The sequence below is a fragment of the Rhinopithecus roxellana genome, chromosome 15, assembly GCF_007565055.1.
Source record: "Rhinopithecus roxellana isolate Shanxi Qingling chromosome 15, ASM756505v1, whole genome shotgun sequence".
NCBI lineage: Eukaryota > Metazoa > Chordata > Mammalia > Primates > Cercopithecidae > Rhinopithecus > Rhinopithecus roxellana.
This window is the reverse complement of record NC_044563.1, coordinates 34,768,154-34,788,587: the sequence shown is the minus strand read 5'-3', so window position 1 is coordinate 34,788,587 and position 20,434 is coordinate 34,768,154. Positions and strand designations below refer to the sequence as shown.

The window sequence follows — 20,434 nt, the reverse complement described above, 5'->3', positions numbered from 1 at the left end:
TATCACCACCAATCCCACAGAAATACAAACTACCATCAGAGAATACTATAAACACCTCTACACAAAGAAACTAGAAAATCTAGAAGAAATGGATACATTCCTGGACACATACACCCTCTCAAGACTAAACCAGGAAGAAGTGGAATCTCTGAACAATAGACCAAAAACAGGTTCTGAAATTGAGGCAATAATTAATAGCCTACCAAGCAAAAAAAGTTCAGGACCAGAAGGATTCACAGCCGAATTCTATCAGAGGTACAAAAAGGAGCTGGTACCATTCCTTCTGAAACTATTCCAATCAATAGAAGAAGAGGAAATCATCCCTAACTCATTCTATAAGGCCAGCATCACCTTTGTAACCAAAGCCTGGCAGAGACACAAGAAAAAAAAAGAGAATTTTAGACCAATATCCCTGATGAACATTGATGCAAAAATCCTCAATAAAATACTAGCAAACCAAATCCAGCAGCACATCGAAGAGCTTATCCACCATGATCAAGTGGGCTTTATCCCGGGGATGCAACGCTGGTTCAACATGCACAAATCAATAAATGTAATCCATCACATAAACAGAACCAACGACAGGAACCACATGATTATCTCAATTGATGCAGAAAAGGCCTTTGACAAAATTCAACAGCTCTTCATGCTAAAACTCTCAATAAACTAGGTATTGATGGAACATATCTCAAAATAATAAGAGCTATTTATGATGAACCCACAGCCAATATCATACTGAATGGGCAAAAACTGGAAGCATTCCATTTGAAAACTGGCAAAAGACAAGGATGCCCTCTCTCACCACTCATATTCAACATAGTATTGGAAGTTCTGGCCAGGGCAATCAGGCAAGAGAAAGAAATAAGGGGTGTTCAATTAGGAAAAGAGGAAGTCAAATTTTCCCTGTTTGCAGATGACATGATTGTATATTTAGAAAACTCCATTACCTCAGCCCAAAATGTCCTTAAGCTGATAAGCAACTTCAGCAAAGTCTCAGGATACAAAATCAGTGTGCAAAAATCACCAGCATTCCTATACACCAATAACAAACAAGCAAAGAGCCAAATCATGAGTGAACTCCCATTCACAATTGCTACCAAGAGAATAAAATACCTAGGAATCCAACTAACAAGGGATGTGAAGGACCTCTTCAAGGAGAACTACAAACCACTGTTCAATGAAATAAAAGAGGACACAAACAAATGGAAGAACATTCCATGCTTATGGATAGAAAGAATCAATATTGTCAAAATGGCCATACTGCCCAAAGTAATTTATAGATTCAATTATATCCCCATCAAGCTACCACTGACTTTTTCACAGAATTGGAAAAAACTACTTAAAATTTCTTATGGAACCGAAAAAGAGCCTGTATAGCCAAGACAATCCTGGACAAGAAGAACAAACCTGGAGGCATCGTGCTACCTGACTTCAAACTATACTACAAGTCTACAGTAACAAAAACAGCATGGTACTGATACCAAAACAGATATACAGATCAATGGAACAGAACAGAGGCCTCAAAAATATCACCACACATCTGTAACCATCTGATCTTTGACAAACCTGACACAAACAAGCCATGGGGAAAGGATTCCCTATTTAATAAATGGTACTGGGAAAACTGGCTAGCCATATATAGAAAGCTGAAACTGGATCCTTTCCTTACACCTTATACAAAAATTAAATCACGATGGATTAAAGACTTAAATGTAAGACCTAAAATATTATGTCTTACACTGTTGTAAAACATACTATACTAAATTTCCATATGTGTTTAGGTTTATTTATGCATTTTAAAATTTCATAAAATTATTTAGTCTATTGTATGCTGGTACAAATCTTTAATTATTATATCTTTATAATATGATTTAATATCTGAAATGCTAGTTTCCTCTAATTATTCCTTCTCTTTCTAAGGTTTTTCTGTCTATTCTTCTATGTAAACCTTAGAATTGTCTTTAGTTCAAAAAGAAAGAAATCCTGTTGGTATTTAGGTGTACTTATATTATTAATAAATATATAGTAAGTCATAATGAAACTTTCATATGAATTTAAAATTCTAAAGTAAGGAGAATATATGTTTTTATAATATTGAGACTTTTTATCATACAAAATCTGTCTGTCTACTAAATCATGTATGCTTTTACATCCTTCAATATCATTTTTACCTACATAGAGCTTCAAAGACATTTTTCAGGTATTTCATATGTTACTAAAGTTGACCTTTGAATAAAGCAGAGCCTTGGGGTACTGACTGCCACACAGTTGAAAACTTTTTTACTTTTTTGAGATGGGGTCTCACTCTGTCTCCCAGGCTGGAAATGCAGTAACACAAATTTGGCTCACTGAAACCTCTGCCTCCCAGGTTCAAGGGGGTCCTCCCACCTCAGGCTCCTGAGTAGCTGGGATTTCAGAAACATGCCACCACATCTGGCTAATTTTTTTGTATTTTTGGTAGAGACGGAGTTTTTTCATGGTGCTCAGGCTGGTCTCAAACTCCTGAGCTCAGTAGATCCACCTGCCTCAGCCTCCCAAAGCACTGGGATTGCAGGTGTGAGCCACACCATGCCGGCCACTATGTATAATTTTTGGCTCACCCAATAACTGCTAATAACCTACTGTTGACCAAAAGCTTTATTGACAACACAAAGCCAATTAACACATCTTTTGTATTTCACATGTATTATACATTGTATTCTTATATTAAAATAGAGAAAAGAACTTATTAAGAAAATCGTAAGGAAGAGAAAATACACTTTTTATCAAGTGGAAATGGATCATCAAAGATCTTCATTCTCCTCATTTTCACATTGAGTAGGCTAAGGAGGAACAAGGCGAGGGGTTGGTCTTGCTGTCTTGGGGTGGCAGAGGCAGACAAGGTAGAGAAGGTGGAAGGGGAGGCAAGAGAGGCAGGTATACTCAGTGTAACTTTATGGAAATACATCCTAATTTCTAACTTTTTTTTCCTTTCTCTAAAAATGTTTCTATACTTTATACATTTTTCTTTTACCATAAGAAAAACTGATTTAGCTTTTTCAGTGCCCATATCATGGAAGGGTCCATGTAGTAAAAGAAGTCAAAAGCAGTCTTGAATAATCAGAACCATTCTGCTAGATTATCTAATGTCAATTTGTTTTCTGGAACTGCTTCTTCATCTTTTCATTGCCTGGCTATAGTTCAGAAGCTCTCATCTCCATCAAGTCATTATCTGTTAATTTCCCTGGTGTGGTATCTATTAGATCTTAAACTTCTCCAAGATCCATATCATGAAATCTTTCACCTCCACTCCTCAACTTTTTTTCTGCAGTATCTACAATCTCTTTCATGATATCCTTGACTGACTCCGTTGTAAATCCTGTGAAGTCATGCACAACATCTGGACGCAATTTTCTCCAGCAGGAATTTATTGTTTCAAGCTTAATGGCTTTCACAGCTTTTTCTATAATAATGACATCTTCAGTGGTGTAATCCTTCCAACCTTTCATAATGTTCTCTATGTTATCTGTACCAGGGTTTCTTTTTTTCACAGCATTGACAATCCTCTCTATAGAGTACCATGGGTAATGAGCCTTAAGGTCTTATGATCCCCTGATCTAGAAGTTAAATTAGAGATGATGTGTCTGCAGGCAATTAGATCACTTCAGCACTATTGGTGTTGAACTCATGGGGTTCTGAATGGCCAAGGGCATTGTTCAATATGAAAGGAACTTTAAAAGGCAATCCTTTACCGGTGAGGGACTTCCTTACTTCAGGGACAAAGCATCAATCCTAAGGACTCAGAAAAAGGATTCTCATTGTCCAGGACTTCCTGTGGTACAACCAAAAGACAGGCAGTTGGTGTTTATCATTCCCCTTCAAGGTTCAAGACTTAGCAGCTTTACAGATAAAGGCAGTCCTAATCACAAACCTAACTGTGTTAGCACAAAACAGTAGAGTTGGCCTACCCCTTCCTGCCTAAATCTTGGTGCTCACTTCTTTTCCTTACACTAATAAATGTCCTGTGTGGCATTTATTTTATTTTTTTCCAGAATAGGGTACTTTTTTCTTCATTAAAAACCTGTTCAGGTAGGTATCCTTTCTCCTTGATTTTTTTAATAGTATCTGGGAACTCATCTGTTGCCTCTTCTTGGTCAGCAGAAGCTGCATCTCTTGTTATCTTTACATTTTTTAAGCCAAACTTCTTTCTAAAATTATCAAACTACAATTTGCTGGCATTAAATTCTCCAGCTTTAGATCCTTCTCCTTCCTTTTGCTTTCAGTTGTCATGTACTGACTTTGCTTTTTCGGCAATCATATTAGAGTCTACATGTATGCCTTTCTGATAGCAATTCTAAACCAAAATTAAGCTGCATTTTCAATATGAGATAAAAACATATATCACAAAAAGCACAAGGTTTTTGTACCTGCTACTATAGCTGCAGCAATGGCTTTGTCAATTTCTTTTCTTTTTTTTTTTTTTTCTATACAATGGTCCTTACATTAGATTTATTTATCTTTAAGTGGTGGGCAACCACAGCTGCAGACCTCAATCTATAGTAGATATCAAGCAATTCCACTTTTTCTTATAATGTCATGACTTTACTGTGCTTCTTGGGAAAATTTCCAGCATCACTAGTGGCATTTTGTATGGATCCTATAGTGTTATTTAAAGTTTACTATATTGCACAACATACAATGAAAAACTATATGAGAGCTGTGATAGATCACTTTTAACAGATATAAAATTTATTGCAGAGATGAATTACGTGAAGATGATTAGCCTCACAATGTGTTTTAAAGGGATACTGGCAACACTTGAGCTCACTGCCATAGCAACAGGAGGTGACAATGAAATAATTAAAGTAATACTTTATGTACTATAGTTAATTTTATGCAGTTATGATTTAATAGCACATCTTTACATTTGTTACATTTCTCTCGACTATGAATGAGAGTGCAATGTACAGGTTTACAGGTGTTTGTGTGTGTGTGTTTTAATAAATTTTAACTTTTTATAATGGATTTTTATATATTTTATGGTAGTAAATATAATATCTACATATATCTTATGCATTCATGACTTTTTTTGTTCTTTTTGATATTTCTAGATCATGTGGTTCTTCTGAGAGTTTTTCAAATTGTTGCAAATCTCCAAAAAATTTTACAATATATTAATTGAAAAAATTTTGCATATAAGTAGACTCATGAAGTTCAAACTTGCATTGTTCAAGAGTCAGCTGTACTTACTAATGAGAATTTTTGTTCTAAAATAAATTTGTTCTAAAATAATTAATTTTTTATTTTGTTCTAAAATAATTATTTTCATGTTAATTAGCTTGACTGTGAAGATTTCATAATATTTACCAAATCATCAAGTGTGATGACGTTAAATCATTGAGGTTATACACCTTAAATAGATATAATTTTTAATTGTTGACTAAGCCTCAATAAAATTAGGAAAACAAGCAAATAAAATAATTATGGCTAAACGGATTTTTACATAGTTGATATCTGACTTGCTTTTTTGATATTTGACTTAATTATTTGATATTGGATTTTCATTAGTTCTAACAGTTTTCAGTTACCTCTGTTTCTAAGAAGGCTTGGTAAATACTATAAATAAATATAGGTATTTACATAATTTTCTATTCAGTGATTATAGTTTATCATTTCTGTTTCATGACCCAATGTATTGATCATAACTTTTAGAGTCATAGTAAAATCATAGTGATCACAGAGATATTATTTTCCTTTTAAATTTCAAGAGAAATATCTCTGATTCAATACCAAGCATGGAATATGTAAATATGAATATTATTACATTGTAGAAATACTCTTATTACTAGAATGCTAACGTTAATTTGGGAAAGAATGTTTAAGAGTTTTTTATCTTGTTTTCTTTTGCTTTTGGACAAAAACCTTCCTACTTCTAGTAGGAAGTTATGTTTTCTCCCTTACACATCAATGTTATAAAAGAAAAAAACTGAAAGTAAAAAGGGAATTATGAACATTTTATGTTAGTTTGGTTTGCCACAATTAATTGATCATTCCATCTACAAATACTGATTTCATGCATATCAAGTGTCTGCATTCATTAATTACCCAATAATTTTCAATCAAGAAAAGAGTTAAATATTCTTTCACATAATTCCATTTCATCTCAATTTTTTTCACCTACCTATTGTTCCTAAATACCTACCTTAAAAGTATTAAGAAAGTATGATAGTTGGTATATGTGTTGACCTGGTGCATTTTTTAATAAATAAATTCTTATCGATTGAACCCTTCTGTGCATGAAAGTATAGTAGAATGAATAAGCAGAAAAGCTCTGGAAAGAGAATGCATGGGTTCTAAATCCTAGTTCTCCCACTTACTAGATGTTATATTTCATCAATTTAAGGATTCACTTTTTTCATATTTTAACATCTCAAAGTGATTGGCTTCTTGACATACATGGCATAGTCATAATTTTATTCAGTGTTTTCTCTCATAGTGTTAAGATAAAATAGTTATGCATCTTGTAATGAATGAGATAAATAATAAATTAAAATGTTGACCTTGGATATGTTAATTATATGTTACAATTTAATTAATGCAATAATCAGACTTACAGTAAAACATTAAATGTATTACATGTAAAGATATCTACAACTGCATCAGATATTTAGCGAGTGCTCAATACTATATATTTGTTATTGCTTGAAAATTAAAGATTAGTCATACCAAATGCTCATTACTATACTGTACTCTACCAAGTGTCGAACAAGAATGAGCTAGACACTTTTCTATATTTTCTCACATTTAGTCCACACAACAGCCTAATACTTATAATATTATCCCCATATAATAGATACGAAAAAATATAGCAAATTACTTCCTCAAAATGAAATAATGGAAGTAGCAAAACCATGAGTCAGTTGCAGATTATTTTATTTTTGTTTTTTAATTTTCTTTTGTTTGGATACAGAGTTTCCCTGTATATGTGATTCCCTGTATGTATGTATATATATATATATATATACACACACACACATATGCATGTGATGTATGTGTATATATACACACATACACATATACACCATAAGAGTATTTCAAAATACACATGTGTATTACATTCTATTAAGTGAATAAAAAAACTTCAAGCAACACTGAAATATAAAAGCTGTTAAGGAAAATTTCCTTTGATTTCATTGACATAATCAATTTGACAAATCACAAAATAGATCACAGAAAAATGTCAACTGATTGCCTTTAATATATGAATCTTGATGAAAATGGTATCCAATTTAATATATCAAGTTTACCTAAAATGCTCTTGTCTGCTGACACATTGTGAAATAGTTTGCTGGCATCAATAAGAAGAAGAACTGCTGAGAGGCTGAGTTCCTGAAACCTCTGAAATATTCATCATCATTTTTTTTATCAGTTATTTACTAATCAAACTTTTACATTGTGATATCCAGACTGAATATGTAATTAATAGGAAAATGTAATGTCAAGGAAAAATGCAGCCAATGAGTTGCTTAAATATACTGTTTCATTAAAAAGAGACTCTTTAACACTTGTTTATAAAATTCTAATAGCAACTGTCCTCATCTTCTGTCAACATCTTAATAACCTCATATTTGTTTTCTAAAAATTTATCTTCTCCTAATAAATCACTCTTCAAGAGCCCTGGCATCTAATTACATATTTAAACTTATTTGTTATATCAACTTATAATGAAGACAAAGCGTATTAGAGCAGGCAGTTCATTTCAAGTTCAAGTGATGAGCAACCATAATTCAGGAATTCAGCAAGCAGAACCGATGCTCAAAAAGTGATGAAAAGCAATCCAAGTTCATGCCAGTACATGGTATCCTAAGAATATATTTGAATTTTCCCACTTAAGTGCCAAATTCTGAGTCAGGGTTTTAGATCTTTTTAAATTTCTGCTTTTATACTTCTGCTAACAGGAATTAATTATCTACCCACTAAGTAAAAGCAATAATTGCACAAAATAAATAGGGAGATAATTAATTAGTATAATAAACAGTAAATGATTGCTTTAACACACTGAAATAACAAGGGAAGCCAGTCTGTCCCTTTGTTTCTTCCTAAAGGCAGGAGAGAAACATGCCTGCAGTGACATGAGTACAGATAGGCATAATTGTCTGATGAAACTGAACCTTACCACTAGAATTGACGATCCACACCACTGAGTTTTTCCTCACTGTGAAGAAACTCCCAGTGAATATATTTTGCTTCTGCTAGTACTCTTCATTCCTAAGTAACTTGATGAAAAGTCTCTATATCTGGGAGAAAGATTCCATTCATTGAAATGGAATTTGCAATAGTTGGGATTTTATTAATATAATCTCTGACACTTACCCTAACCATGTCCCTAATCCAATTTAGATTTTACTGACTTTGGTTTGGCTCTGTGTCCCCACCCAAATCTCATCTTGTAGCTCCCATAACTCCCCTGTGTTGTGGGAGGGACCCAGTGGGAGTTGACTGAATTATGGGCGTGGGTCTTTCCCGTGCTGTTCTCGTGATATTGAATGGGGCTCATGATATCTGATGGTTTTTAAAAATGGGAGTTGCCCTGCACAAGCTCTCTTTTTGCCTGCCACCATCCAAGTAAGACGTGACTTGCTCCTCCTTGTCTTGCACCATGATTGTGAGGCTTCCCCAGTCACATGGAAGTCCAATTAAACCCCCTTCTTTTGTAAATTGCCCAGTCTCTGGTATGTCTTTATCATACATACATACATACATACATGAGAATGGACTAATACACCAAGTGATTAGAAATGAGAATTGTCCAGCTTCTTTTAATAATTAAAAACAGGTCTACAATTCTAGTCTAACTTCTGAAGGAATACATGGTTAAAATAAAAAGACATTCAAGAGGGAGACAGCATTGGAGCATAAACCTGGATAATAAGTACTGACCACAACAGGGAGCTGGGGCTTAGTCCCAACCTGAGATTGTAACATTTTCAGAAGAGCTAAGGGATGAAAGAGATCTTAGAGAATTCAAGAACAAGCATCACCTTCAAAACCAGAAGATGCCGAGTCCATTTGGGAAAAGGAAAAGTCATTAACACTGGGCCATTGTTAATTTTATATTCTGAACAAACAGCAATGTAACTCATCCCTGTATTATCAGAATCAGCCTCTAGTTCTTAGAAGTGGATTATCCATGTATTCCTCAATACTTTACTTAGATAACCCTGTAGAACAAGAAGAAAATCTTTAATTCTCCTTTTCTTCCAAATACCATTAATGTTTATAGGGTCTTTATACCTACTCATACCTTTACAATCACATTGGCTCAGAGACTTAATTTATTTTCCCACACAAGAGACTGAGGATAAGAAAAGAATTCTGCTGCAGTGAGTATTCAAAGTATAAAGGTCAGGTTTCCAGTTCAGGAGAGCTATTATATTCAAACAATAATATGGAAAAATTCTTTAACTATTTATTTAACATGACAGGAAAACAATTCATGAAAAGAGTTCAGTGAAATTGACAACTTTAATAAACAACCTGGGAAATCTGTGTGTTTGAGAAACTTCTTTTCTCTGCTTTGTTTTTTAAAGTATATGCAGAATGCTTCAGAAATAACAGGAATAACTTCTCTTTTACCACTCTTTGAGATTTTCTGAAGTCTACAAAAGTATTTGATAAAAGGTTATCTTGCATCTGTGGCAGTAATAGGACAAATACTGAACATCAAAAGTGAGAATGTGACAAATATTTTGACACAATCGTACAATCACAGTGACATACACAATAAAGTATTAGAAATAAAGAAAAATACTCTGACAGTATGCCGAGTGCAGATACTTTCATATCAAAAGAGACAACAAAATACAATTACAGTACAGGAAAAAATAAAAATAAAAAGGAGAGGAGAGAACAGATAGGTCTTGGAACGAAATGCTGAGATTTCAAACTGAATTTAACAAAAAACAGCACTGATAGGCCTTTGGCTGCCACGATGACAATGGCATAATTGACACACTCTCAGGAAAAGAAAATAATTGGTTTCATCAAGCGGAGTAGAAAAAGTATCATCTAGCAAGCAGTGACAGAAGTCATGGCAGATGCCTAGCCATCAAGGAAGAGCAAGGGCCTGCTCTAGCTCTGTGAAGGAGCAACCCAGAGAACACCATCACCTAACACATTGTGAATCCTTTTTAAATCAGAAACTGAATATATTACTTTATTTTGGTTGGATGCATTTTGCTGGGAATTAAATATCACAGTATTCTTAATAGAAGTTCATTTCTAGAGAGCAAAAATAAGGTCTACATTTTGACTTGGCAGTTTTGTGGGAGCTAATTTATGAAGCAGTAACAAAATCATTTTTAGGGAAAAAAAGGTAGTTTTTAGCAGTTGACATACTGGAGGCAATAATTATAGGCATTTGATTTATGAGTCTGAATGCGTTTGATAATAGGAGACTACTTATACTTGAATCTGATGTAGTAAGTACAAATGTTACATTCCACTCCCCGCTATAAAAAATTGCCCATGTGCATGGTGGTGCACACCTGTAGTCCCTGCTACTCGGGAATTTAAAGCAGGAGAATCACTTGAACCTGGGAGGCGGAGGTTGCAGTGAACTGAGATTGCGCCACTGCACTCCAGCCTGGAGACAGAGAGAGACTCCACCTTAAAAAATAAATAAAAAATAAAAAAAAAATGCCCATCTGTAATTTTTGTAGTCTATATAATCAAGAACGGTGGGAGCAAGAAGGTTAACATTAAGCAAGAAGGGATATCATCAAATAAATTTAATATCATAATTGTTCTGATAATTGTATAGATCATATCAATATTTTTAAAATTATTCATTATTAGAAAATCATTGAGAATGTTTTTCATGCTGAAAAATGTGTGCCTTACACTCAGTCGCCTTCTTTAGTAAAATACCAAGTCTAGGTCTCCACTCTATTAGGGCTAAACTAGTTTGAACTGGAGGACTCTAAGATGGAGAAAATTACAAATACAGTGATCTAGCAAAGTGTTAATGGGATCTTAAAATAATGAAATTGAAAATATGTAAAGTCACTGGAAACCCAAGAACAAAATACTTTCATTTACAAGATAATCATAATCACTATTAGAAAGGCAGCCAAAATCAATGAGTACTATTTCTCTTCACCTCTGTTTCATTTAGATTCAAATCAATAAGTACACTGGCTCTCCCTCCTTCATAGTATGTGTATGTTGCCTTTCTGCCCATGAGTCATTGGAAAGCATCAATTCACCTTCAGAAAGAATCCCACCTTCCTTGGAGCTAATCAGAAAAATTTGAAGTCGAGAAAAAGATAAAAACACTTCATTATTCTTCTCATGTCGCCTTTCTTTTCTACCACTCCCTCCTGCAGGGTACCAGCTTCATCTCGCCATTGTCCCATATACTTCAACTGGCACACCCCATTCCAGCCTGGATATTCACGTTCCTTAAAGTGGATTACCTACAGGACAAATAGGCTTTTCTCTTGCTATTATTAAGGAGCTTGCCTAAAATTCCTTTGATATCTCATTGTGTCTTAAAGTTCTTAGAGTAGGATTTGAATAGACAGATGAGGGAAATAGGCAGATAACTTCATATTTATCTACCCCTCACTTGGCAAGATAGTGTCATGATTAAGACTATGAACTCCAAAAGCAGCCTTCCTGAGTTTTGATCAGTGCTCAACTTTTCATTATTTGTGTGAGTATCTGCATTAGTCCATTTTCTCACTGATATAAAGATACTTCCTGAGACTGGGTAATTCATAAAGAGAAGAGGTTTAATTGACTCACAGTATGGCATGGCTGGGGAGGCCTCAGGAAACTTACAATTGTGGCGGAAGGCGAAAGGGGAAGCAAGGCATATCTTACATGGTGGCAAGAAAGAAAGAGAGTGCACGGGGGAAACTGCCACTTTTAAAACCATCAGATCTCGTAAGAACTCCCTCACTATCACAAGAACCAGCAAGAGGGAAACTGTCCCCCAGGATCCAATCACCTCCCACCAGGTACCTCCCTCAACACATGAGGATTACCACTCAAGATGAGATTTGAGTGAGGACACAGAGTCAAACCAAATCAATGTTCTTTGTTTCTTTCTCATTATTTACCAGTTCTTGGCCTGAATTTCCTCATCTGTAAAATGGAGGTGATAATAGTGTCTACTTTAATTAGATTATTGACGAATGACATGCAAAATGCCCAATGCTAATCCTGACACTAAAGAATCTTTGATAAAAATTAGTTTAACTAGAGGTTACATATGACTTCTATTGTCTTGGAGTTTGAACTGAGTTTAAAAGGTTGAGAATATTATCATGGATGCTCAATATACCATACCCTAAAATATGGTACTAGACCTTCACAGACTAAATAATGATGGAAGTGATTCTGACAGTACCTGGGATATATAAGGGAAAGTAAAGAAATTTTCAGGAAGTTAAAGTGAACTGTAGCAAAAATTTGTTCAGAGAGAATACACACAGGGCTGTGGCTGGGAGAGGGATGCTTGCCTACACTAAGACTTATGAGGAGACCTGCAGATAAACATTCAGAGAGTTTGACACATGTTCCTGGGGTTTGGAGACATCTGGTTGTATACAGGTTGTACCTGACTTATGACTGAAGGCACCTAAAAGGTAAGAGCTTGGATGAAGTTGGCATAGAAGAGCAAAGTGTCCATTAATTGATGGCAGAGCTAAGGTGCCAAATGTGAACCCCAGAGTAGGGACGGCAGTGATCTATTCTATACATTGCACCTATCCAATACAGCTGCCTGCCTAGGGTGAAGTGAGCTCAGCAGAGGAGACAGGAGGTGAATCTGAAGAGCCAGAATCTAAGGCAGAAGCCATGACAGTCAGAAAGAGGCAGCACCACCTGTGCCAGAAACATCAGGGAAAGATCCCTGGGGTTAGGACAGCTGCTGTAAAGGTGCTCCATGTAAGAAAAACCCAGCAAGTGTGCATCTACCATTCTAAAAGCTTTAGTGCCAAATTACAATTGTGCCCATTAATTATAAAATACATTTTTACTTTTTCAAATAAAAAAGATGGGCAGGTCGGTAAATATATCCTAGAAAATATCATGGCTCAGCTGTAACTCAGCTTACAGAGTCAAAATACTATAAACACTGAATCGATGTGACAAAAATTACAACATAACTGCACTGAGGGAATGGGAATGGAAAAATTCCTCTTATTGTAGCAGGAGCTGATGAATAAAGTGTGAAAAAGGAAAAAGACTGTATCATATTTTATAGTGGAAAATCAAAAATAATCTAATTGAAAAAATCAAGATGTCAATATAAGCATGTTATTTAGAAATTTAAAAATAAAAGCCAAAACATTAGCCAAATGAAGTGAGAGTTCTAGCCTGGGAAGAGGAAGAGCCACAAGTTGTGGTAGCACAGGGTGATGGGGGAAGCTGATTGGTAGTCAGTGGTGAGAGCTAAGAGACTGAAGATGTTTATAATAAGTTTGAAAAATTGGTTGACACCTTATAGAGTATGTGTGTATAACTTTGGTAACAACAAAAATCATAGAGGGGAAGAAGGAAGGGAGAAAAAGGTAGGAAATAAGGGAAGTAGGGAGGAAGGAAAGGAAGTTCAAGAATCTAGCTATTTGTGCTGCTTCTTTGTAGCTCATTAAAAAATGATCTAAATTTTAAAATGATAAAATACTCTGAGTTACCATCAAAACCCAAAATCCGCAGGTTTAATTTTTTTGTTTTCCTGATGCTATTAAGAATTACTTATCCCCAAAATAAAAATATTTACTCAGCAAACACCATCCCTGAAAGTGAACTCTCATTGCTTGTTGCTTCTCTACCCATCTGGTGCATGTCAATTCAGGTTAATAGGACTTGTGCAACTAAAATCTCCATCAGAAATTCCACCAGCAGGTGTTACCTATGAAGAGCATGATTTCGCCTCTAATATCAATACCTTGTGGCAGAGATTCCTTCTCCCAAATGTTTCAATCTCAGAGGCCACTAAACTGAAGAACAAACGGGCATTAACTAAGGAAGACACAGCAACTCTATCCAAGCTGAAGACAAATACTAGCAAAAGTGAAAAATAAAATTGTTTGGGAGCTGCAAAAATTGCAAATAGATATTTTAAAATCTGGTGAATGAATGACAAATAATCTACTCTGATTATATAGCTACACATTCCACAGAAGAGCCAAGACTATGAAACACAGCAATTCCAATGAATGCTCTTCTCAAAGCAAGCAGTACATATACTCATTATCACTCCCAAAGTTTCTATTTTCTGTGACTTAACTTGTGAGCTGTACAGAAACAAGCCACAATCCTCAAGTTCACCTTTAGACTGGGGCTCAAATCCCATGTGTGCTGGTATAAAAATTAAGAGGGCAGCAGAGACAAAAGAGGAAACAGAGATAAATTTTTAAGAATTGTGCATTGTCTTGAGGATATTTAGATCAAGAAGGAGAAATCCACAGACTGTAACACCATTTGCTTGCAGCATAAATACCAATGTGGGTCGGTCACAGATACAGTATTCCATCTGCCAGCTGTGAGGAGGGAAAGGAAAGCAATTAGGCATATGATAAATCATGGCTTGAAGTGGCAGGTTCAAGCACCACATGATTCATGATATGTAAAGAAAAATCTAGATAATGTGTTTTTTCCTTAAAGTGAAAAATCAGTGAAAGAATTTAGGATTCTTTAAGTTTTCAATTGATTTATAGGATAAAATGGCTGGCCACTTGATTAAAGAATTATGTAACAAATTTATAGGACTGGAATTGCCTTTCCCATTAACACACATACACCATTAATAATTCTTTCACTGTCTCCTTTATATACCACCACTTGCATACTCCTCCTTGCCTGCCCTCCCATCACCCTCACAATGACAATGATGAGAAACTTTTGAATGAAATATCTAAAGGACAAGAATTTGAGAGAGAGAATGCTTTTCTTATGATTAAACACAAATGTTATTACTATGTTCCACAAAGCCCTATATTTTCTACTTTCTTCCTACCTCCCCAGTCTCACCCCACACCATGTTCCTACTCATTCACAGTGATCCAACCATCTGACCTCTTTTTTTGTTTGTTTGTTTTTTGTTTTAGCTCCTCAAAGATTCTAATTCCCAATTATTTTAGGACTGGCCCATGTGCTGTTCTTTGATGTAAAACGCTACTCCAGGTACTCATCTCTTTGACCTAGCCAACTTCCATTAACCTCTAGCCTTACATGTTGCCTTCTCCATGAACAATTTTTTAATATCCCCAAACTAAGTCTCTTTATGATGTAATCCCATAATTCCCTGTGTGTCTCCTCAGACCATTTATAAAAACTATAATTCAATTGCAATTAAAATTATAATTAAGTATATTTCTATAGCAATTATAATAAAAGAAACGTTTGCCCTTTTTGGGTATAATAATCGTCCTCCAATAAGGTAGCTATTTCCATCAAATAAGGATTTTTTAAAAAGTTTAATCCCAGTGATTGGTTCAATGTTGCATATATGGAGTATAGTCAGAGGATGAAACAACTTCAGACTTTTATAGAGGGCTGACTTCTTAACCTCCTGAAATTTGAAGGAAAACAACATTAAAAATTAAAGCTCTAGTCTAAAAGTTGATCAGAGAAAAAAATCTCTGCTGACATATTAGCTAGTGGACTTGGCAGCAATGTGTTTTGAGATTCTACTCTGTGGACAGAATACTTCTAGATATGGAATTGATCTGTATAGTTTCTGACTTCTGGACTCGGCCAATCAATTTTGGGAGGTTAATGAGCAAATATAACTAACACACAAAGCCTCCAACAGAGAAAATGCACACATGAATGTAAGCTCATTTGACTATTGTACAGTTTGGTGACAAAAAGCACAAACTCTGGCTGGGCGTGGTGGCTCACGCCTGTAATCCCAGTACTTTGGGAGGCTAAGGCAGGAGAATGGCGTGAACCTGGGAGATGGAGCTTGCAGTGAGCTGAGATTGTGCCACTGTACTCCAGCCTCGGTGACAGAGGGAGACTCCATCTCAAACACATGAATGAATGAATGAATGAATGAATAAATAAATAAATAAATAAATAAATAAATAAAGCACAAACTAAAGCCAGAGGGCCTCCTTCAGAATCTACCTTCAAAACGTTCTAGCCAATTACTTTGAGCCTGTTAACTCTGTCTCATTTTTACTATCAGTAAAATGACTTAAGGAAAGCATATCCTATACAGAGTTGTATCAATTTTTTTTAGCACACATCGAAAGTGCTTGAAGAGAGCCTAGAATGAAGTAAGCTAAGAACTCTGTGTATGTGTGTGGTGGGGTGGGGGGTTTAACCTTGTAGAACTCTGTATTTAAAAATAAATAAGAAAATGCTACAGTTACGGAATTAACCACAATTTAGGAGAGTTCATCAGAGAATATAATAAGACAGGGAATTTTGAGGAAGAAAATCTGAAGGTGGATGGAGACTGTAGGGTAAAAGCACCTGACAGCAATAACTTAAGCATACCCTTAGAACAACCCTCTATAGCAAATACATCTGAATGTTTTTTGTGTTTTTTTTTTTTTTTTTTTTTTTTTGAGACGGAGTCTCGCTCTGTCGCCCAGGCTGGAGCGCAGTGGCCGGATCTCAGCTCACTGCAAGCTCCGCCTCCCGGTTTTACGCCATTCTCTCGCCTCAGCCTCCCGAGTAGCTGGGACTACAGGCGCCCGCCATCTCGCCCGGCTAATTTTTTGTATTTTTTTAGTAGAGACGGGGTTTCACTGTGTTAGCCAGGACGGTCTTGATCTCCTGACCTTGTAATCCGCCCGTCTCGGCCTCCCAAAGTGCTGGGATTACAGGCTTGAGCCACCGCGCCCAGCCTGAATGTGTTTATGGAGCTAGGGAATCCAGGTGCAGCCAAGCTGGAGAGTCATTCTTTGTCTATGAGGAACATCTGAGTCACTGGACCATCCCATGGAACATGGGCCATGCAAGGGATTGAAGCCCTGAGTTGCAGGTTAAATGAAGGTTGCCAAGTGGAGGCTGTTAGGGGAAGGGTGTTAAGTGAAAATGTTGTATAAACTGCATGATATTTGCAGATGGTTGCAGTTTTCCTGCCCAGCCCACCACTCCTGGGCCATGTGGTTATGCTGGCCACTCCTGGACAACTTCTATACATAAGGTAATTCTCCTGTTCAGCCTGCTGCCACTGGCCTCTGTCTCCTGTATGTAAACACCTAATACATACAACCCCATGTCTTGTGTACTGGCTCTGGGTCTCTTCTGCCTCTTGAATCTGGTTCTTTCCTTATTGAGGTTAACAGGGGTTCAGCACAACAGGGTTACAACTTCGTATAATGGAAAAAGAGCACATATTTTAAAGGAGAAAAGAGAAGCCTTAAACCTCAGAAGTGAACTAAGTGTGCTTGAAGAAAAAGAAGGTTTATTCTATCTGAATGTGTATCATGGAATAAAACCAGCATAAATGAGCAATAGGAGTTGAAGGCCTTGGGGGCAGGTGCTGAAGAGTTTGATTCAAGAGCTAATTAGGAGCTACAGTGGTTTCCTGTGTAGGGAGCAATCTGATTAAAATAATTTAGGGAAACAATAATTGTTGCTTTAATTAGAATGGATTAGAAAGGAAGAGAAATTGTCCACTATGATTTGATCAGCAGCAGGGCACAACAAGAAGACTATGAAAACTGAGAAGGTATATACCTAGGACGAGATGGGGTTGGAGGGGAATTAACAGAATTGTATTACAGATTCTAAATGCATACAACAGGAAGAATATAACCCAACAAAAAGGATCAGAGTGTATTGTTATGCTTGTTTGTAATGTAAATACATATATTATTAATATTTAATACATTTTATAAATAATGTTGTGATATTTTAAGAGAAGAAAAATTTCATCAGACCAGCATTAGATGATAACAGGAATGCCTCTCCCTAACTGTCCACTCCCAATTCTTTTCTTACCCAAAGTGCTAGACTAGCCCACAATAACTGATAACAAATCAGACCTATCAGATATATCTGCTACTTTGAAGACATTACCATTAGGATTTCAGCTGACTCACCAAATTCATTTTACATAGCTTACCAAACAGCTGGCAGGCTTCAATTGATTTTGTGTCACTCGAAAACAAGAACTTAGAAGTTAAAAGAACCATATCACAAGGTTGACACCTTAATCTTACTCACCTCTGGTTTTGTGACTGACATTATTAAGAGATTAATGAGTACTTGTTCAATGATATATTTATGCCTTATGAACACTGTGTTCTCTATCAATTCTAGTTGATCATCTATACATTTGATCATTTTCAATCATCAAGTGACCTATATTCATAAAAATAATCTATGCTTTGGATATCTTATCTATAGGATGGATAAGAATCTGATCTTCTGGTGACAAGTTATGTCTAGATACCTCTCAGGAGTAAGAGAGGAAAAGTAACTTGCATTAACTACAATATATTGAGTGCCAAGATCTGCACAAGGTGCTTCACATTTTATCTCATTTAATCCTTTATTGAATTCTAGAACATAAAAATAACTATTCTTTTTCTCAGGTAAGGAAACAGAGGCTCAGGAAGTCTGGGGAACGTAAATGTCAGAGTTAAAACATGATATCTGCTTTGTAAGCCTTGGGTGCCTTCATATCACTGTCTTTCTTGGTCTTTTCACACGGTCCAACATTCCTAATCCTCAGATCATGATTATATAGTCAGTCATACAACACCATGTCCTCTACCCAAGTACAACCAGCGGAGACAACCAGCCAAACAGTCAACTAAGAGAACTTGATAAAAAGGGGCAGCAAAAGGCCAGTGAAGCAGAGATAGCCCGCCCTCTTCTGCTAAAGAGAAATAGAACTTGCTCTTTTCAGACTGCATAGCATTGTTACTATTTGCTAAGTGCCGTCCCAAAGCTTAGGTGATGCACACAGCAAGATGACATAGTCCATGATCCTAGAGACTTACAATTTAATAGCTAAGAGAAATTGTTTATACAGTGAACCCAGGCAAGAATGACTATGGAAATTACTGTTTTGGAGAGTAGAAATGTTTTTGTAAGAGATGTCTTGATGGAAAAGTAAGATTTTATTCAAATATCAATAGAGTTAAGGCCTTTCTTAATAGGTAAAGTAAACACTAGAAACAACTACCACAGAAGCACAAAAAGATGTGACATATTTGGGAATGATGAGAAAATCCAACCTAGATTTCTATGAAGACTGTACCTATAAAATGTGTTTGTGTATGTGTGTGTATGTGACATAATCTGAAAATGACTAATTTCGGGACCCTGAATCCATACTATTTGAGCTTTAATCTTCTTTCATGAGTGCAGTCACTGAAAAGTTTTATACAGGAGAGAGATACAATAAGTACTATATCATTATTATCATTACTAGTATTGTTATTACCTATAGCAATAATATTAATAGATAATAACAACATATGTTAAATGCTTATGAAACTCTAGGTACTTTCCCAGGCACTTAATATTCATTTTTCATTGATTTCTTAGTCTGATCTTAAAAACTAGAAATGATTTTATTACCATTTGATAATGGTAGAAATCAAGCCTCAGAGAAATTATCATTTTCTTAAGTTTCTACTGACAGCGATGGGCTGCTCCTGGTATCAAACCTACACCTGGCTCTCCCTAGAAATATTTTCTTAACTACTACACTCTACAGTCTCTGCATTTCATATGAAAAATGAGGTGCATAAAGTGGGCAAGCTGGATCTTAGTGAGACTTGTCAGTGAGTCCAGTTATTCACCAATTGGTAACAGGCATTTTCATTTCCTTCCTTTCTTCACAAAGATTATTGCAAAAGCAATTTAAGCCTTTGCCTCTCCTTTCTGTAGGTTGATATTCATTTCCTTGGTTTTCTATATATTGCCACACTGAGAAATATACATTCCTGAGAGAAGGGAGGTAAAAAAAAAAAAAAGAGAGAGATTTCTGATATTTTGCTTTCCACTAGCATCTAAGGATCTCAAAGCAATTTACCAACAACAGTGCCTCCTTTATTCCTACTTTTGTTAGTGACAGATAAGGAGCAATGTTGCTGATTAAAGAACAATGTTCATAGTAAAGGAGGTTTTTAAGCAAATTAAAATATAACTACTATATAACCCAACAATCCCTTTTCTGGGTATATATTCGCCCCAAAAAGGAAATCACTGCTTCATAAGGATATCTGTATTCCTATGTGTATTGCAGCATCATTTATGACAACCAACATTTGCAAACAAATTAAATGCCCATCGACAGATGAATGGATAAAGAAAATGTGATACACACACACACACACACACACACACACACACACACACACACACACACATGAATATTATTCAGCCTTAAAAAAGAAGATACTGTCATTTGCTACATGGATGGAGCTGGAGGATATTACGCTATGTGAAATAAGGCAGACCCCCCCCC

The 20,434-nt window shown here is 35.8% G+C and overlaps 1 long non-coding RNA gene across 1 annotated transcript in view; it reads right to left on the bottom strand.

Annotated features, from left to right (window-relative positions):
- Positions 1-9,423: 9,423 nt before the first annotated feature.
- LOC104671801 overlaps positions 9,424-20,434 on the bottom strand; it is a 61,543-nt gene continuing 50,532 nt past the window's right edge. Inside the window, exon 3 of the long non-coding RNA XR_749324.2 lies at positions 9,424-10,647. This is a non-coding gene — a long non-coding RNA (uncharacterized LOC104671801). The remainder of the gene's footprint in view (positions 10,648-20,434) is intronic.